This window comes from Gastrolobium bilobum, unplaced genomic scaffold (genome assembly GCF_033153095.1).
Source record: "Gastrolobium bilobum isolate Gb01-03AN ecotype WA unplaced genomic scaffold, APGP_CSIRO_Gbil_v1 utg6975, whole genome shotgun sequence".
NCBI classification, from domain to species: domain Eukaryota; kingdom Viridiplantae; phylum Streptophyta; class Magnoliopsida; order Fabales; family Fabaceae; genus Gastrolobium; species Gastrolobium bilobum.
The window spans coordinates 124,248-128,702 of NW_026899929.1; the positions used below are offsets into that span (position 1 = coordinate 124,248).

Below are 4,455 nucleotides of genomic sequence, written 5' to 3' on the forward strand. Positions count from 1 at the left end.
TAGTGTTGCGGAAACAACGCTGCTGGTTGCCTTAGGAATAAGGGACCACCTCGTTCACTTGAAGGTCCTGTACCCAGTACCTGTTGGAGTCAAGGGAGCCATGAGAATATGGAAACTTGTGAGCCATCCAGTCCATAAGCTGAGGAATAAGACGTTGGCAGTAAAGAGACTGGAACAAAGACAAAAGTCTTAAGTCGTGAGTAGAGAAAAGAATTATTTAAGAATGGAATAATGGATCCGTTCCTTCTGTTAAAACTGTTTTACACCATCCATCCTGTTGTCTCTTAATTAATTTTATTACTATTGTTATTTTTCTGTCATTTGTTCAATCTTGTATTTATAAATCTCCCATGAATACTGATTTTCCTTCTCTCAACAAGAAGGGTATCATACATAATGAAGCGATGAACTGTTTACTGTCAGACTGAACCTACTATCCTTGAGGAACGTTTGACCAAACAGGTCAATTACTAACTTTTCTTTTCATTTTCATTCTTTGTAAAATAGTATTTAGATTTCCATCCTCGTGGGAACGATAATCTGGGCATTAATACTCCCATTTATTACTTGATGCGTGCACTTGCGCACTTGGGTTGAAATTAAGAGAGCAAATGTGTTTTCTCTTAATGAACTAAGAAACGTTCTACAACATATATATTTTTCACCCAACAGCTTTTGACCCAACAAGTTTTTGGCACAGTTGTCGGGGATAGATACACTAAATTTTGTCCTTATTACTGTTTTAAGTACATACATACTCTGTACATTTCATTTTTATTTCTTATTTTATTTTTGTCACATTTTGCTGATTCATACTATCTGTTTTATGCTTTATGAGTGAAGAGTCTGAAACAGATTCTCACCACTCCACTAAAATACCTGAGTTTTTCTTTGATCCTGAGCCAGAACACACTTTACATAGAAGGAGAAGAAATCACAGGGAAAATAATTTTGAAAACATGGCTGTCATAACAATAACAATGAAAGAATCCCTCTTGAACAGAACTTTAGAACTTTAGGTGCTTCTTTCAGGAACAGACCAGAAAGGGGAGTAATCGTCCCTCTTGTAGCTCCCAATTTTGAATTAAAGCCCATTATGTTCCACATGAGAAGGGAAGCTGGAGTCTTTCATGGACTCCCTGCAGAAGATCCTTACACACACCTCACAAACTTTCAAGACTTCTGTGATAACTTCAAAGCTGAGTGCGTAACAGAGGAAAGTATGAGAATGAGGCTGTTCCCTCATTCCCTAGGCTCAAAAGCAAAAACATGGATGAAAACTCTCACCCCTGGATCTATACACTATTGGGAGGAACTTTCTAACAAGTTCATAGAAAAGTTTCTCCCTATGTCTCGCCAAGCTGATGTTAGAGTAGAACTCTCTAACTTTAGAATGTTTTATGGAGAAAATCTTTATGAAGCTTGGAAGAGATACAAGGAAATCATCAGAAAATGTCCAAACCATGGGGTGGAGAGTTGGGGTATTTTACAATCTTTTTATAAAGTCATAGATCATACTTCTCAATCACATTTAGACTTTGCTGCAGGAGGATATTTCTTTACAGGAACCCTTGAATCCAGGTATGAAATCGTAGAAGGCACTGCAGAAAGATGTCTCCAATGGCCACTAGAACAAATGAGGCCAGTAAGGAAGCCAGGCATGCTAGAATTAGACAAATAAACTGCCATGGAGTCCCAACTGGCCACATTGATGAATGAGGTGAAGAATCTGAAAGCTGATCAAGAGCAACCAAGGATGGAAGTCTTACAACTCACAACAACTGAAAGTGAACCATGCTCAGCTTGTGGTGACCTTCATGATTCAACAGACTGTCCATCTACTGCCTTGGTGTGTTATGCAGAAAATTTTGGGAACAGAAACTTCACCCTGGCCAGAGACAATCAGAATGCAGGAAAAAACAACAATCAAAACCCTGGAGGAACCATAGTGAAAGATCAGAACCATAATCCACAATGGAGACCACCCATGAACTAAAGTCCATACAATAATCAACAGCAACATTATCAACAAGGCAACATAAATGGAGCATATGAACCACAAAGAAGAACCAATTACGCTCCGTTCCAAAGGGATGACCAACGTATCAACACCCTGGAAAATTATGTCAAAGAACATGTCACCAGGAAGGATTCTGTGGTCAGAAATATTGAAACCCACCTGGGACAGATAGCTGCTAGCCTCGATACCAGAACACCAGGAAAACTACCAGGGGATACTGAAGTTCCCTCAACCTCTTCTCCACAAGAATGAGAGGTAAGTAACATGTTCAGCTAAAGACATTATACTAAGCTCTGACTGGGAGGCAACCCAGTGGATACCTTTGCCCTTTAACAAAGAGCAAAGTTTTGGGGTGGTTAAAATCAACCACACAGATCCCAAAATGGAGGGAACGTTTGATGTTCAACTCCAAGTCCAAATAAAATATGTTCCATTCTAGGAACGTAGTTTCGGGGTGGTTCAATAACCACACATTCCCATATTATTAAATATATATATATATATATATATATATATATATATACACATTTTTATTCGCAAGTTTTAAATAATTAGTATTTCTTTGCCATGCAATTTATATTTCGGGTTCTTTTATTAAGTAGGCTTGCATTTTATTTATTAGGAATTAGTTTATTATTATTGTTATTTTAGAATGTAGGTAAAAGACAAAGGGAACGTTCCCTGGCTTAGGAGATAAGAGTGACAAGGACACCTGTCCCTGCTGAGTCACTTACATATACGCAGCCATTATCAAATATGCACTCATTGCAAATTTTGAAAACGTGCCCTGAAAAAGCAACTGTCTCCTCAGCCATTAATGCAACTGCTCCTACCCTATTTCCTCTCTCCCACGTTTCTAACCTAAACCGTTCCACCTCCTTACAACCATCATCAGCGGTTAAAAACCACTAACCCCTGACCATTCGTTCCATAACGTTCCCATTCCACCACCTCCTCAACTCCCTGTCTTCAACCTCCACGTCCTGAAAAACTCCTCATTTTACCTCCTATGCATGCTTATTTAAACTCATTTCCTTTCTTCTTCAATCTTTACCATTATCTGCTAACTTAGAAACTTTTGCTCTTATTCTCACTTCCCTCTACATTTTGCCCTAACCTTTTCTTTCTTCAACATGACCAGACTTTCAGTATCTGCTATTCCTGTGGCCAGCCGTGGCCATGAGCCCGAAATCACTGAGGAGGTTGTTCATCTCTACCCAGAGAGGAACATCTTCCTACAAGATAAGTCTTCTCTTCCCTCCTTTGTGAAGAAAGCCTTGCTCAGCCTCAAATGGCTTGCTTTTGCCACTAACAAACGAGAAGTCAACATCTCATTGGTAGCTGAGTTCCTGTATCACGCAAAAAGGCTACCTAAGGAGAACACCAAGGATGAGGTGACAGTGAGGGGGAAGAAAGTAACATTCTCCCCTTCAGCCATCAAGGAAGTACTTAACCTCCCCACCATTTCCAAATGCCCGTACCAAGAATACATAGACAGCAAAGAGGTTTTGAAATTCACAAGGGATGTTAAGGACCTGATCGCCATCAATAATCCCGTCTACTCCAAAGGATCCCTCTGCAAGGGAAGCATGAGAGACGAAGTCAAATTTTGGGCTTTGTTTGCCAACTCTAACCTCACTCCCTCCATCCATGATGCCATTGTCAAGTGGGCACTCTAGGTGAAAATCTACTGCATTATGAGGAACATTCCTTTTGATGCAGTACCCCTTATCTACAGCAGTATGAAGAAGGAGATAAAGAAGACTACTGTCTGTCTTCCCTGCCTGATTACAAAGCTCTGCTTAAGAGCTGGAGTGAAGACTTACAAAGATGACGAGATAGTGGTGGCATCTATCATCGATTTTAAGACCTGGAATGGTCTGAGGAGCACCTACATTGAGACAGCCGAACTAGTCCCTGAGGAATTCAGGTGCACTGATATTGATGATGATGAAGAAGAAGAGGGCCTTGAGGCCCCACAAAAGAAAACCACGAAGGCCACCCCTTCAGAATCAACCGCTTCTGCCTACACCCAGGCAAGAAGAACCATTCCCCCTCCCACTAAGGTAAAGAAGGAAGCTCCTGTTGCTACTAAGAGCAAACAGGGAAAAAAGAAATCTCCTGGTAAACCTCTTCCAAGAAAGGGGGAACGTTCCAGTCAGAGGCTGAAGAGAACCTTCAGCAGCATCAAGAGGTCAGAGGGAGTGTCCTCTGAGAAATCCATCACCCTCTCTGACAAGGAGGAAGACAGTGAAGACAATGAGCCCATTGCAAAAAGGCTGAAAACCGGAGGAATGTCAAAACCTACACCAACTGCTAGGGAGACGTCCCCAAGTAGCTCTGCTACTTTTTCCTCTGACGTTCCGTCCCCTCCACCATCACCTGCTCACTCTTCACCAGCACCAATGACACAACAACCCTCTCCTAGGCAACAA

General features: G+C 41.2%; 1 non-coding gene across 1 annotated transcript; it reads right to left on the reverse strand.

The window, feature by feature from the left end:
* Positions 1 to 1,363: 1,363 nt before the first annotated feature.
* On the reverse strand, positions 1,364 to 1,470 carry LOC133294241 (small nucleolar RNA R71). The gene has a single exon (XR_009749168.1). It is a non-coding gene; the product is annotated as a small nucleolar RNA R71 (small nucleolar RNA).
* Between the last annotated feature and the right edge of the window lie 2,985 nt (positions 1,471 to 4,455).